At 37.0% G+C, this 16,465-nt stretch overlaps 1 long non-coding RNA gene across 1 annotated transcript in view; it reads left to right on the top strand.

The window, feature by feature from the left end:
* The first annotated feature begins 1,937 nt into the window (after positions 1 to 1,937).
* Positions 1,938 to 16,465, top strand: part of LOC117063008 — a 79,080-nt gene continuing 64,552 nt past the window's right edge. The window contains exon 1 of the long non-coding RNA XR_004428665.1: positions 1,938 to 2,004. This is a non-coding gene — a long non-coding RNA (uncharacterized LOC117063008). The remainder of the gene's footprint in view (positions 2,005 to 16,465) is intronic.

Here is a 16,465-nt window from a genome sequence, read left to right as displayed (position 1 = left end):
ATATGTCCTAGACTTAATCACTGAGACCTTCGAATCTCTCATTTAGGAATGTCTTTGCCTCCTTCATGATTAGCTCAAATACTAGTTTCTTGTTGACACTTACTGGGATAGGTGGTAAGAACTAATCATTTCTGTTTCTTTACCTCTGCTGTGTTACATCTTTTGTAGTTCTTACCACATTTACTTGTTAACATTATTTTCTACTTGAGGATGGAGACTAATTGAAGGCACGTATGTTCAATCCTTCTGATGTCCAAGCATATTTGTAGTGTTTTATGAGGTAATGTTTTTTGTCCTCTTATTTGTTCAATAGTAGGATAAATTATTTTATTAGTCGAATACTTGATAATTGACAGGATAAAAAAGTGGTGAATTAAGTATATGCCCACAGAAGGACTTTTTCACAAAATATTTTTCACCAATGTTTTGACTATTTATGTTGCTTCATGAGACTGTTTTCATATGGGAAAGTGAGAATCCTATTTATTTAAATATCATAAAAACATCCATCAATAATAGCAATTATTGATATCAATGAGAAGAATTTATTCGAAGCTTCTTTGAACATAAAAGTTTCTCAAACATACTTCATGAAGAAATACTCTTCAAAGTTTCCCCAAAACTATGCAAAGATTACTAATAAACCAAATGTAATAAAGAATTAATTTTCATAGATCAAAATAAATGCCCAGCTAAAATAATTTTGTATTTTCATGATTCTGGAAACAAAACCATGTATACACATGAAAGTTTCTTTCTGCATTAGCATGATTTTACTATATTAGGAAAGCTTTGCTCAGGGAGAAATAAGTTACAAATAATTATTATTAATTTCAGAAACTCCTGTAAGCCCATTTAAATGAACATTAGACTGTCGAACTTTTCAACAGATAGCATGGAAAGCCTGTTTGCTTGCAAAAACTCTCTTTGAAACTCACTCCTTAAAAGCTTGTCTTACTATGTCCATCAATTCTAAACTATAATATGATGAACCTTACCGAAACCTAAACAAATACATTGCCTTAAACCAACATCAGAACCTCTTAAAAATCCTAACTTTGTGTCTGGGTGCAGTGACTCACGCCTGTAATCCCAGCACTTTGGTAGGCTGAGGCGGGCGGATCACGAGGTCAGGAGATCAAGACCATCCTGGCTAACACAGTGAAACCGTGTCTCTACTAAAAATACAAAAAATTAGCCAGGCATGGTGGTGGGTGCCACCAGCTACTCGGGAGGCTGAGGCAGGAGAATGGCGTGAACCCGGGAGGTGGAGCTTGCAGTGAACTGAGATGGCGTCACTGCACTCCACCCTGGGCGACAGAGCGAAACTCCATCTAAAAAAAAATCCTAACTTTGTTGTTTGCTTCTGAAATTCTATCAAGATTACATGAAGGCGGTGATATTCCTTACCACGATTAGCAAAAAACTCAACTTTTTCGTATCAACAGGTAATTTTGGTAGCATTTTATCCATTTTTTATTGAATGACTAAAAGGTTCTTTCTCATTAACCAGCTAGGATTTTTACACACCAGTCGAACATATTGTTTCCCAGATCAGGTATGAGTTCAACAAATTTCAGGGTGGGGGAAAACATAGAAGTTTAAAAAGTGGCACTTGATATTTTTATACAATGTATGAAGCTGGGCTGTCATAAAGTGGATAGAGTTTGAAATTTCAAATAAAAAATATTTAGGCTTTTATTTAAATACAAAAATTGATACCAGATAATTTTCTTTGATAATTTAATAATTTGGAGTTTATACAGGAATCTTTTTTTCCACTCAGATAAAAAGGTTGCAATCTGGTGCTCTGAAACCATGGAAATAACAAGTTTCCATTCTGAAGTCATCCTAAATCACTTTATGTAGTTGTCCTTTATGAATACTTGTACTCTGTGATGTAACAATTCTTCACTTGATTCTCTTACACAACTTCCCAGAACACGAATGTTTTGGCCATTTACATAGCTTCAAGTAGCTGAAACAGTATTGGCTTTGGAAACAGTAAGTAACAGTTTGTAAGTAAATGGGAACTTTACAGATGGACATGGGTTTTACTCTTCATTTTGATTTGTACTGCATTTGCTATCATTGAAAATTAAGTAATTTTTCTAAGCTTTCATTTCCTCAACTGCAAGACGAAGACAATACAACTGAACTCCTAGATTTGCCTTGAGGATGAAATGAAATGTGAAATATAAAGCACCTAGTACAGGGCCTGAAGTGTAGGAGGCACTAAGTCATTGATAACTATTTTAATCTCCGTTATTTGCCATCTTATCCATGGGCTTCACTCTGAAGAGGGCAGTATCTTCTGCTGAATGACTCTACTTTTTTGCTATGATGAGCCTACTCTTCTACCATTTCTTTAACTGATATTCCTTTCTTCCAAATTATTCCATGTAAAATGTACTCTCTCAGAGCCTACATTAAGTTGTTGAACGAGCATCAGCTTACTGCAGAGCTATAAACCTTGGTTTAACCTGCTATCCAAATTGTGTGCCAAAGGCATTGCCTGAGTTAAAATTTTATTTAATCTTTTCCTGAATGTATTGAATCCCCTTATTTTAAACCATAGCAAATCGAATGTAACATATAATCCTATGTATTTTAAAAATTTTCAATCTTTATTCTCATATGCAGTTTAAGCAATACGGTTTAACAATTTTATACTCTGAGATTTCACAGGCAACACACATACCTAAGACATCTTATGGTCCATAATAACTTTTCCAACATCTTATTTCAAATGGTCTACAATGAAGAATTGACTTTTCTTTGTTCTCAAGCAAAGGACTTTTGGTAAGTTTCCAAAACATAAACTCATGTAAGTGAATGGGAACTTTAGAGGTATAATCAATCAGTGATTCAAAATATTCTGTTAGGGACACCTTTAATGGCTATTTTTTCCACATGTCTAAAGGCATCATGCCTTCTTTGTATGTGAAAACAATTCTATCAATCTACCACAATCAGTACAACATTTGTTGGCTTTCCAACAGTGACATTAGAATTATACATTCTAGAAGATACAAATTAGAAGGACTTTGAAGTTGATCTAGTCCAGATAACTTGTAAGCAACTAGAGGTTCAAGGACTTGCTCAAGTTCACACTACCCATTAATAAGGATTCAGAGTAGTACTCTGATTCTATAACTCCCAGGCCAGCACCATTTCTACTTTACTTCAGATTTGGTTTGATCTATGCTGTTTCTCACTGTCTCTGCTGAATTAATGACACACATTTGTGAGACGGATGGCCAGAGCTATTGTCATTTTTCTAAAGAGATGTCCATCTGCCCTCTTCAGTTCAACAGAATCCATGCAAACTTTTCTTTCAACGTCTTCTTTATTTTTGTCAAGCCTGGGAACATGAGAAAAAGTCTGAGTGCCAGGCATTGCACTGATTTCACTGGAAAGCCTTTTCAGCATAAACAGCAAATAGTTGTTGAACTCTCACTTTGCTTATAGTATACTTTATCATCTTTATTTTTTTCTCATTCTGCTGGGTGTCTCCCTCTCAATTTTTATGTCTTTTCTAAAGAATATCTTTTGTTTAAAATTATTCTCAGTTTTTCTGCCCCCCAAAAATAAGCCATGTGTGAGTTTTATTTTATACACAGGCATTTGCTTGTGGGGAAATGTAAACTTCACATACTGGTTATACTTCATATGGTTACTCCTTCATAGAGTGAAACTTCATATGGTAGCCTCTTTCACGAGATAAGGTGATGAAACTGCCTTCTGCAAGATACATTTTTTTTAAATTCAGTATCAAGCAAACATACTGTAGCTGTATTACTTTCCTATAAGTGAGTAATTTTGAAAACAAAAATTTCACAAAGTTGCTGTGGCCATCATGAATATAAGACAAAAGGGGATGCAAAGAAAGACCAATTCAGTGCTAAATGGTTGAGTCTGGGTGAGGAATAATGATGACTGGAAGAGTGTAGTGGTCTTGAAGATCATGATCAGTATAAGGATTTGGGAAAATACGACCAAAGGATTTTGCTGGTGGACTGGGTATGGGGCTTGAGGGAAGAAAAGCAGAAACATAATGTCTACTCTTCAGTTTTTAACAAATTGTGCAATTTCAAGTGAAGATATCAGGTTGGCCATTGGCTCTATGGCATTGAAACTCCTGGGAAGTGGTGGGAGGCATCAATATTGATGGTATGTTACCAATGTCATTGACTAGGTCACACAGAAATAGTGAAGAAATGGAAATGACAGAGCTAAGTACCAAGCAAAAGGAGGTAGACAAGATCTGTGAATAATAAAATTTACAATGAGAATGTATTTTGGAGCGAGGAAATTTTCAGCTGTGCCAAATGGTGCTGTGAGATTGGTAAAGTGAGGGCAGAAGAATGCCCATTGGTCTTAGCAACTAGACTCTCACTGATGATCTTGACAAGAAAAATGTTGGTGATGTGATAAAGAGGGACGATCAATTGAGGTAAAAGTGAAGAGAGAATGGAAGCAGAGGGGGAAAATGGTGTTAGCAGGAAGAAAATTAGCTCAAGAAGTTCAGAAAGGGTAAAAAAATGAGGTTGTAGCTGATAAGGTAGTTACTGCTAAAGGAGTTAGTTTATTTTTATTTTTTACAACAAGTAAACAGATTAATAGAATTATACAATGTGACTCATTCTAAATTTTTGATTTGCAAAAAATTTGTAATTTTGTTTTGTCTACTGTTAATCTTGCCTGTTCATTAGGTGACACCTGCCAGCTAGAGGAGAAAAGTTAATTAAATATCCTTTTCAGGTTAAAATCTAGTCCAATATGATGATTTAAATCATCCTACTGATAAATATTTTTAGAAGAAAAGAATAATCATGTTATTATGATGCCTCCCCCAGCCTCTTTCTAATATAGTTTCTCTCTTTTGTGTATGGAAGGTGGGTGTTGCTTTTGCATCCCTGTGGTGAAGAAAAAGACTCAGATCTTGCATAGTTTCTTCTTTTCTGGTTGATGGCCCTTTACTCTGGGTATTTAATGCTGAAGTCTGGGCTGTAACTCAAAGTCAGCTTACTCTTGCAGGATCAATTGTCCCTGGCTTTCTGAGTATAGACTCTTCAAGTCCTTGTTAAGCCTGTCTCCTACCCTCTAGTCCAGTGCTGGAGACCAGTCAATGTGAAAAAGTCATTTTATGAGGCAAGGTAGGCCCCACAGAATACCCCTAGGCTATCAACATAGCATCCATGCACCCCATACACCGAGGGCACATCCAGATATTTATTTATTTATTTATTTATTTATTTATTTATTTATTTATTATTATACTTTAAGTTCTAGGGTACATGTGCATAACGTGCAGGTTTGTTACATATGTATACTTGTGCCATGTTGGTGTGCTGCACCCATCAACTCGTCAGCACCCATCAAGTCATCATTTATATCATGTATAACTCCCCAGTGCAATCCCTCCCCCCTCCCCCTCCCCATGATAGGCCCCAGTGTGTGATGTTCCCCTTCCCGAGTCCAAGTTTCATCATTGTTCAGTTCCCACCTATGAGTGAGAACATGCGGTGTTTGGTTTTCTCTTCTTGTGATAGTTTGCTAAGAATGATGGTTTCCAGCTGCATCCATGTCCCTACAGAGGACGCAAACTCATCCTTTTTTATGGCTGCATAGTATTCCATGGTGTATATGTGCCACATTTTCTTAATCCAGTCTGTCACAGATGGACATTTGGGTTGATTCCAAGTCTTTGCTATTGTGAATAGTGCCGCAATAAACATACGTGTGCATGTGTCTTTGTAGTAGAATAATTTATAATCCTTTGGGTATATACCCAGTAGTGGGATGGCTGGGTCATATGGTACATCTAGTTCTAGATCCTTGAGGAATTGCCATACTGTTTCCCATAATGGTTGAACTAGTTTACAATCCCACCAACAGTGTAAAAGTGTTCCTATTTCTCCACATCCTCTCCAACACCTGTTGTTTCCTGACTTTTAAATGATTGCCATTCTAACTGGTGTGAGATGGTATCTCATTGTGGTTTTGATTTGCATTTCTCTGATGGCGAGTGATGATGAGCATTTTTTCATGTGTCTGTTGGCTGTATGAATGTCTTCTTTTGAGAAATGTCTGTTCATATCCTTTCCCCACTTTTTGATGGGGTTGTTTTTTTCTTGTATATTTGTTGGAGTTCTTTGTAGATTCTGGATATTAGCCCTTTGTCAGATGAGTAGATATTTAAATATCAAGAGCACTCTCTGGTAACCTGACCACATTGCAACCCTAAACTTAGGCCCTGGTTTGGTTTGCAAAGCCAGTGAGTCAGAATTGGTCTTCTTTCCTAAGTTATAAAGGCAGAGCCTCCAGTACTATTGGTGATACTTGCATTTATTCAATGCATTGTTTTTTACAGTCCACCAAAGCCAGAGAGAAAAATATTTACTCACATCTGGAATTATCCTTCCATCCTGAGTCAAAAAAAAAAAAAAAAAAGCATGCTTAGTATCTATTCCCCCCTTTTCATGGCCACGTTTAAATTTTACCTCTCTATGCTTTTTTCTAAGTATGCAAAAGGAAAGGAATTTAACTCTTCACTTTATCCTCTAGGGTGAAGAATTCCTCAGACCAGTGTTAAGAAAGGTAAAAGCCAAAAGTTCATTATCTATATTTAACCTATTGTCCTTCCTATACATTTTAATATGTTGGTGAAAATAATCAAGTAGAGGAAAAGAGACCAATGATGGAAAAAAGAATGATAATTCTAGGAGAGAAGAGCTTGAGTAGGGAAGAAAAGATGGAGTCGGGAATACAAATGGATGTGTTGATTATTGATAGGACCAGAGACACTTCATCCATTTGAACAGCAGACAAATGGGAAGCATGGGTGAATATGCAGAAGGGTGGGAAATGTAATGGAAGAAATAGGGAAGCCTTCACATCTGATTTCATCTGTGTTTTCTGCGAGATATCTTACGTTTTCTTACGTCATCACTTGAAATTGAGAAGAGAGAGTGCCAGAGAATTTCACCCTAAAGAAAAGATGAGAAATATTTTATAATTTTACCTTATTTCATGTGTAAGACATTTCTCCCACTTGAAATGCTGGATATTTCTTAACTTTTTCACAGCCTTGCCTGCTTTATGACTAATGTCAAAACCTCAATAATTTTTTAAATAAATGTTTAACTGTTCCAGTCATTAAAAAAATACAAAACAAAATAAGTTATAAATGTATACCTTTTATGTGTTGGCAAAAAAGGTTATAATACTCAGTGATGGCAAGGTAACTTACTTGTAACTTACACTGCATTAATGCAACTGAAATAAGTAAAAATGTTTTATTCATTCAGTTACTAATTTATTCGTTAACTACTGACTATATCTTATGTGCCAGGCATTGCTTTAGGCACTAGGAATGTATCAGAGAATAAAACAGATGAATATCTCTGTCCTTGATGAGCCTTCTTCCTAGTGGGAAGAGAAGATAGATATTAATTTTGGTAATAAAATGTCAAAAATAAAGACTAATGATTACCAGTTGAGGACTTGTTATATCCCAAATACATTTATTGAATATTCTACTTATTATATCATTTGATGCTGAAAATAACTCATATAGAGTAAGATTAGTTAGTAGTAGTAAATTACAGAACATGCAGATCATAGAGCTACTGGTAAGTGAAGAACAGAAAACCAAATAGCAGTAGAAATGACTAGAGTAGGAAGTGAGAGAAGCTGCTGGCCTGCAGACAGTACTCAGAAGTATTGAGTCCTGGCCTCTGAACCAGGCACTTTCACAGGCATTGTACATACCCTGGGTTGTGTAATCCTCACAAAAGCCCTCTAACAAGGTATTGTTATCCTCATGTCATGGATGAAAAGACTGGAGGTTATAAACCATGCAAGATCACACAGTACCTGGCAGAATCTCTTTCTCTGCAGCTTGGCTCTTCTGTCTTTCTCACATACTCAGAAAAAACACAGCAGGGAGGCTATTTTTTGAGGAATAATATATTAAAGTACATGGGAGGGGAAAAAAAAGCCTTCCTGGCATTACCACAGATGATAGCATGAATGAAAATAAAATTGGAGAACACATGGCTGCTGATGGAGCTTATAAAGACCATGCAACATATGTGGGAAGATGGAAGAAGATAGAAAGAAATAATAATGAATGAAAAGTAGGACAGTGGATTAGTTCAGCAAGTTTACACACTGACCACTGGGCCGGGCACGGTGGCTCACGCCTGTAATACCAGCACTTTGGGAGGCTGAGGCGGGTGGATTGCTTGAGCTCAGGAGTTCGAGACCAGCCTGGGCAACATGGTGAAACCCCCCTCTACTAAAATACAAAAAATTAACTGGGCGTGATGGTGGGCGCCTGTAATCCCAGCTAGTTGGGAGGCTAAGCTGAAGAATCGCTTGAACCTGGGAGGCGAAGGTTGCAGTGAGCCAAGATCACACCGTTGCACTCCAGCCTGGGCGACAGAGCGAGTCTCTGTCTCAAATGACAACAACAAACAAATGAAAAAGCCGCTGACTTCTGTTCACTCAGATTCCAGGTATCCACCACCCAATCTATTTAAAAAGTTATTGGTGGTCAAAACTAAAACTTGGCCGGCGGAGTGGCTCACACCTGTAATCCCAGCTTTTTGGGAGGCCAAGGTGGGTGGATCACCTGAGCTCAGGTGAAACCAGCCTGGCCAACATGGAAAAACACTGTCTCTATTAAAAATATAAAAATTAGCCAGGTGTGGTGGCACGTGCCTGTAATCCCAGCTACTCGGGAGGCTGAGGCAGAAGAATCGCTTGAACTCAGGAGGCGGAGGTTGCAGTGAGCTGAGATTGTGTCACCGCACTTCAGCCTGGGTGAAAGACTGAGATTCTGTCTAAAAAAAAAAAAAAGAATAAAAGAAAAGAAAAAAAAAAAGACCCACAATAAAACAACAACAAAAACCCCTAAAACTTGCCATTATAATACAGGTCTATAATATCTGAGAAATTTAACTATATATAGTAAATGAAAATTCTTTGTATTGTGTGGTCCTTATTCTAAAGCAATTGATTTTTGTTAAAATTATCAGTTTCTGAATCTGAGCATGACATAGATTAAATCAAACTGCCTTAATTTAGAGAAATTCTATGCATACTTATGTTCAGGTAGGCAGGTGAGGACACCTGCATTCCTACTTATGGGTAGAAACAAGTGTTACAGAATTACTATTCCACTAAATTCCCCAATACTTCCATTTTACCACCATCTCTCTTACCTGGGTTTCTCTCAGGCACTTAATAGTCTCTTAACAGGTGTCCTTGCCTTTCCTTTTCCCACACCAATCTATTCTCATCTTACTAGTTAAAGTAATATTGCTAAAATATGACATGATGTCACTCCTCTGCTTAAAATCTTGCAGCGTTGGGCTGGGCGAGGTGGCTCACACCCATAATCTCAGCACTTTGGGAGGCTGAGGTGAGCAGATCACCTGAGATCAGGAGTTTGAGCCCATCCTGACCAACATGGAGAAACCCCATCTCTACTCAAAATACAAACTTAGCTGGGTGTGGTGGTGCATGCCTGTAATCCCAGTTACTCAGGAGGCTGAGGTAGGAGAATTGCTTGAGCCTCAGAGGTGGAGGTTGTGGTGAGCCGAGATCACGCCATTGCACTCCAGCGTGGGCAACAAGAGTGAAACTCTGTCTCAAAAAAAAAAAAAACTTGCAGTGTTGCCCCATTTCACTCAGATTCAAGGCCCGTAAGACCTTACATATTTGTGTGTTTATAGCTTTTATTATGTTCCATTCCTTTCCTCTGTGTATACCCCTTTCCAGCCATACTCATTCCCTACCCATTTCTCTAACATGCCAGGTAACCTCTCACATTAAAGCCTTTGTTCTAGTGGCTGGTTGTCTCTGCTTAGAAGACTGTCCCTCAGATATCTACATGACTAATACATGACTGTATGATATCTTCCTGCCTCCTGGGATACCTTGTTCTGTTATCTGAGTGTCACTTTTTCCATGAGGCCACTACAGCTCCATCTTAACTTTGCTCTACTTCTTAGATACTTGTATTGGTTTATTATATGATAACTGCACATTGTCTATTTTCCCCTGCAAGAGTACTGCTCTAGATGAAAGGAATCTTTGTTTGTTTCAGTAGGTGTATATTAATTGCTAGGTATGTAGTAGACATTCAGTAAATATTTCATAAATGACTGGCTTTTATGTCAGTTACTAATGTTTCATTGCTGAATACAGTGACCTACCTATAGCTGGTACTCAGTAAGTACAGGGACTGATTGATTTTCTAAACTTTGTAGGTGAATTCACATCTCCCTGATCTAATTTTCCTGGGATGTACAGTGACACATACTTTTCCATTTGTCGCCTTCTTATGGACAGACCTCTTCATTCTCCTGATATTTTGAATTTAGGTATATCATTAAGTTCTGCTGAGTGAAGACATTGGGCTTGGACAGTACATTTCTCTCTTTACTCCTTGCTTGTCCTAAACCAATGGTTGCCTGAGAACACTTACAACTTGTGTCAATTCATGGGGGAGAGGTGGAGAAGGGTAGGCCACCGTGTTTTAATTCCTTATCATTCCACTCACACATTTCTTACTTTATCTTTTATACACATATATACCTCAGTACACAAATACATACTATTTGTAATTATGAGAGTCATTGAGACTTGATCATAGCAGTTTTTTTATATCTATAAACATATGCAAACTATAAATTATCTTGGTGTATAGGTTTTGTTAGGATGTTGCTTTTGTCCTCAATTTTTTACACGATTTCTCTTACGTTTCTTTATGTAGTTTCTTTCTGTTCTTAATGAATAAACTGGCAATTTTTATTGGTATTTGTTCTTTCTCTCAAAGATAGAATATTCTATAAATTTTTTTTGAAATATAGGAAAATCCTTGCACGGAGTTATCAGGTCATTTACCCATCAGTATGGATTTGGGACTAATGGAAAAATTTCCAATAAGATCTACCTTATCTTCATCCCCAGTGAAAATAATTTTATGGTTGTATATGCTTACCAGTGTAGTTATTTTGTAGCGTTCTAAAAACTCCCTAGTTAGGAGTAATTAGAAAAGCACTTCTGTTTATAGTAAAGTCAGAATGAGTAATTTGAACAAACCCACTTGCTAATTATAATTTGAATATATAGATGAACTAAAAAAAATCTTTCCAAGCGTTAAATACCTACCAAGATAATAAGGAGTAATTGAACCAAGATGTAAGACAAGGAAATCAGAAAGATGAGCCCAGAATTTGGAATGCTTTGGCTTAGGATCATCTGCTAATCCAGAGGAGCTGCTGAGCAGGTCTTTGACAGAGCTTCAGAGCTTTAGGGACAAAAGTTGAAATCTACAGCTTGCCAAGGGCGAGCTCCCTGGATGAACTTCCCTAGCATAAATTAAATGCAGGAACCAGATCTACATGGGAGACTGAACTAGAAGTCAAACAGTCTTGGAACACATTGCAGCCCAGTGTTAAGTCATTTTGGTGACCAAGACAAATTAGATTAAGGTGAACCTGGAAAGCTAGCATCTACAGACACCTGTGAAGCAAATGAAAATCATCTCCAGCTGATAATAACATTATCTTGGCTTCAAAATATTTCTACTACATGTTTCAAATACTATGGTACACAAGGATAATTAGGGCACAAGGAAAGAAGACAACATGAAAGAGAGTCGGCACAAATGACAGACAGCAGATAAAGCCCCACAGGTATGCCATAAAGTGAGAATATTAGGCTCAGATTGGGCAAAACAAATGTACTATATTAGTGGAAATAAAAACTTTAAAATGTTATCAAGGAATTGGAAACTGGATACCATGACATTCTGGTTTTAAATAAAAGAATTGCCTAGGAAACACTAAGACTGAAAAATACAAAAACCAAAATGGGGAGCTCAGGTGATGTGTTTGAAGACAGAGTAAACACAGATGAAAGTGGAATTCATGAATAAGAAGAGAGGTGAGAAGAAACCATCCACAGTAAAGCTGAAGAGACAAAATATGGAAAGTACAAGATAGAGGGCAAGAAATCCAGAAGATACGGTGAAAAAGTTTTATGTATATTTACTTGGAGTCCCAGAAGAGAGAAAAGAAGACATAAAGCAGAAAAAAATATTTGAAGAGAAAATAATTCTCCAAAATGTTTGGAAGACACCAAGAAACAGAGTCACAAAGCCTCATTAATTTCAAATAAAACTGTGAAGACTAATTGGGAGGAAGAATAATAGGAATCAGTGAATTATGTTAAATTCAATTGAAGAGTATTTCATTAGGAATACTCTGTTAATTTTCTGGTACAATCTATGTAAACTATACTAGAAAACAATCTTACTGGTTAGCAATTCCACTTAATAAAAAATGTGAAAAGATTTATAATTAACATATCAATTATTTGAAAGTATATCTAAAAATGACTGAAAATGGTTTGTTATCTTAATTGGTTATACTTTCTCCTTACATGACACATTTTCTTTGTGAATTCATTTTGTTTCAACAGACAAGGAAAGAAAAATAACTCCAGGCATATGCAAATTCAGTCTCAGATTGAAAATTAATATATTTTCAATTTATTTATATATTTACTTCAGTGTAATGAGATGAAATCACTGTTGTCCTATCAGATGGCAAGCTTTATATAAATCTGTTCATATAGGGTTTTAATAGGATGTTAAATCAAGGAAAACAGAACTCCCCAGTCTTGACTTTTTGACCCCCACCCCTGCTGTGGGGTTTTTTTTTTAACAATTTTTTTTTTTTGTGGACATATGGACAGGTTGAATAATGTAAAAAGGCTTAGAAAAAAGCCTTCGTATTTCTATATATCTACTGTCTAAATTTTTAATTAAGAGTGACTGTGGTTGGCATTTACAGATACTGCCATATGTTGGTAGACAGTATGTAAATGACAAGATTCCCCATATCCTAATTTACTGCCTCTGACTTTGAGGTACTCTTTGTGATAAAATTCCAGACTAAGGCTCAGATGAAGCTTCCAATTACAGAGTGCAATTGTCCTCCTTGAGGTATAGATGCCGGATGGTAACCTCGAAAATTTCCCACCAGACGCTTAACTGAGAGTCAAGTGATGAAAGGAGAGAAAAGAAATCTTGGCTGGTTTTCATGAAATAACCCCCTGCCTAGCACAAGCCCATATTGGGCTTCAGAGTTCATAGAGTCCTGGGGAATGAAACTGAATGAGTCTTCACAGCAGGGCTGGAGTGCCCAGGGGACAAACTGGAGAGTGTTCAGGGCAAAAGGAAGTCAGGAGTCAGTGAAACTTGCTAAAGCATAACACTGATACTGGCATCTGTCAATGACAGTGGCCAAACACCTTCCTCCCTTTCATGTACAAAGGAAAGAACTTTGAGGTACAGTATATAGTGAATGGATGTTAAAAATTATGTTTTCTTTTTTAACAACAATGATTACTGAGAGGTGCTCATCTTATAGATAAAAATGAACAATTTCTGAAATGGGGAATGTGTATTGGAAAGAAATTAGGGTAGAAAATGGAGAAAATAAGTGGAATAAAAATGGGGGAGGACAGAATATAAAAATAGCAAAATAAAAACAAAGGAAAAGTACACATTGAATACCACATTAACATCTGATAATTTCCTTATGCTCCTTATGGAAACTAGAATGGAGAATATTAAAGTGAAGAAAGATGCATGCCTTCCTGCCTTCCTGCATTCCTGCCTTCCCTCCTACCTTCCTCTTTCCTAAAAGATACCTTGTGAACTGAGCTGTCAAATGTCATATCATACACAATTGGGGAGAAAATGCTTTATTTTACCCCCAGAAGACTTAGAGTTTGGCCTATGTAAATTCCTGATACTCTTTCCAATCATTTGAACTTAAAAGTTCAGAGGCCTAGGGAGCTCTGTGAAATCTCAACTGTTCTAAAGCTGTTCAAAGTGAATTTTCTAATACACCTACAATGATTAAATAAAAATCCCTCAGGCATATCAGAATATAAGGGCCCTTACTTTTAGGTAGGCATCCTGCAATGTTCCAGGAGAGGAGTCTTGGTCATAGTGGGTTAAAGTCTTTCAAGTGTACTAAATCACTAGAGCTTCCACTTGAGGTGCCACTAAATGGCTTTTTACCTACCACGAGGCCTTATTCTCACATTGTGGCCTGTCGAGTTCTGATCGAAAACAATCAAAAACAACCAAGAACACCAAAAGAATGATCCAGAGCTGTCACAGTCATAAATTTCTGCTTGCATCTAATTTCTCCTGGTTAACAGTTTCCTGCTGAAACTATTTCTGTGGAATAACTGCTGTCAGCTGCCTCATCCTGCCTCACTAGCAAGTAAGATTTGGGGCCTCTTGTTAGGTACAGAGCAAGGCACTTTGATTCATTAGACAGATAGATGATCTAAGATAGAGAAGTGAAAGGAGGGGAAGTCATTAGCTGCCCCCAAGGATCCCAGGGGGCATTCCACTTCTTACTGATTACCAATGTCCTCCCCAGAAGAAAGTGAAACTTAAACAGTAATAATTAGGACAACACATGGGGAACAAAGCAGTTATATTCAAGTAGGTGATAAATATTATTGAAATGATGGATTTTTGATGGGATTCTTCTTAATTTGGCTCTACCTTTCCAACCTTCTTCTCCTGTGTTTGCCTGTGTATATGTTGTACGTTGTGGCCAAACAGGAGAGCTCAGAGACCACACAGATTTGAGCTTTTGTTTACATTGTTTTATCCCTGAAGTCTCCCCACCCATTCATACGGACTCACGGCAATCTCTATCTTTTGGAACCACTTTAAATGCAATCTCTTCCATGTAGCTTCTCTGATTTCTTTACATGAAGGCAATATTTTTTTTTGTCTTCTTGGTAGTAGTTTAACCTCATCGGACTTCAAGTGCTCTACTCTATGTTAATGTTACATATAGAGATGATTAATTTCATTTTCTGGACCATAAGCATTTTTAAGAAAGAGTCCGTGTCTTATTCAATTGTCCCTGCAACTTTTACAAAGCTAGCACTCATTCTTTTCTTTATTGAGGTATAATTAATAGATACCTTAAGGCTTTTATTATTTTCTTCATTTCTTCAACAAATATTTTTTGAGCAATTAGATTTTCTAGGTTCTAGTCTAAACATTCATGCCATAATAAAGCTTTATTTCTGGTGGGGGACATCATTCATTCAATAAACAAAATAATTACAATATAGAGTATGTTAGAAGTGGTAGGCACCATGAGAGAAGAAATAAAAGAGCAAACAGGGCAATGGCTTGTTCAGTTTTTAGTGAGGTCATCAAAGAAGGCCAAGCTGATTAGGTTACATTTGAGCAGAAACCTTAGGTAAGAGAGTAAGCCGCGTGGCTATCAGGAAAAGAGCATTCCAGGCAAAAAGGAGAAGTCATGCAAAGGCCTCGAGTCATAAACTTCGCTGGTGGGTTTTAGCAATAGAGAGCCAGTGACCCTGGAGAGAACCAGTGAGGGGAAGAATAGTTGAGGATGAAGTTCCAGAGGCAATGGGAACTCCACTGTGGCTTTTTGTTCATCATTAGAAGGGCTTTAGCTTTTATTTTGAAAGAAATGGGAAACCACTGAAGGATTTTTAAAATCCCACAGGAGTGATAGGCTGACTTGTCTTAGAAGTTTGTGTGCATGTGGTTGGATTCTGTACATTCAGTAGCAGTAGAAGCTGCCTGCATTGCACTAATAATAATCCATCTGCAGGCAAGGTCTCTGGTTGTGCAACTGACATTACTTGTTAGATAAAGCACAGTAAGGAACAATATATGCAGGCGTATCTGACTTTTAATTTCCTGTCACCAGGATCACTGTTCCTAAAACAAATCATAGAGAGCTGAGCACATGGGGTGTGAAGTATTGACCACTTCAATCTACTTGTTTTACCTTTGTGGCTGAGTTCACTGATTTTCTCAGGGTTTCTATTTAATGGAATTTGATTTTTTTAAAGGGCCATGACTGGGTTTTTAATGCATTTCCTGATGTCAACGATTCACCAAGGATTTTCTAATTATATTACATTCCTTTGAAATTGCACATTCATTTCACACGCCTACTCTGCAGAGGGACACACTCTAAACTTAACTTGTCTACCATACTGACAATATCTAATTAGAAGGAAACAAACAAACAAAAAAAATCCAGTTCTGCTTGCATTTTAATAAAAGTATTATATTTTCCTCCTATCTTACTCTTATCAAATCTTCCTTGTCCATTAGCCTACAAGGAAATACAAATTACAATTTTATTGCTGCATATTTTTCTTTGCTAAATGTATTTGAATATAAATGAATTCATTGACTTTAAATTTCAGAAGTTGCATATAGGTAAATAGCAGTGGTGAAAATTATTAAAATAAAAGAGTCACCTCATTTCCATCCAGATATTTTAGACTGTATTGCCCTGAGGAGACTTGGATTTAATTTGGGAGAAATAAAACTAGTCTAATTTCATATTACACTCAG

Source organism: Trachypithecus francoisi, unplaced genomic scaffold (assembly GCF_009764315.1).
Source record: "Trachypithecus francoisi isolate TF-2019V2 unplaced genomic scaffold, Tfra_2.0 Lachesis_group17, whole genome shotgun sequence".
In the NCBI taxonomy this organism is placed as follows: Eukaryota; Metazoa; Chordata; class Mammalia; order Primates; family Cercopithecidae; genus Trachypithecus; species Trachypithecus francoisi.
This window is presented reverse-complemented; position numbering and strand designations above follow the sequence as displayed.